The following is a 289-nucleotide window of genomic DNA, read 5'->3' as shown; positions in this document are numbered from 1 at the left end:
TTGATACCCGATGCATGAAAACACTTTGGGCTTATTTAAATACTACGTAACGCAAAATTTTATAATTCCGGAGTAATTCGCGAATAGGGCGAACTGACAAAGCAATAACCTAGACCAAAACAAAACCTGCGCCTAATCGAATCGAGCTCCAGAAAATTCCGCATTACGTAATATTTGAGCAAACCCGGTGGAGGCTCAAGTTTTTTTGCGTGCAACACGTTTCTAAAGGGTGCAGAGGCTGGCAGTTAAACCGACTGGCAGCATATTTGACGTCAAAATTTTGTAAATA

Source organism: Aedes albopictus, unplaced genomic scaffold (genome assembly GCF_035046485.1).
Source record: "Aedes albopictus strain Foshan unplaced genomic scaffold, AalbF5 HiC_scaffold_788, whole genome shotgun sequence".
Taxonomy (NCBI): domain Eukaryota; kingdom Metazoa; phylum Arthropoda; class Insecta; order Diptera; family Culicidae; genus Aedes; species Aedes albopictus.
Note: the sequence above shows the minus strand (reverse complement) of the source record.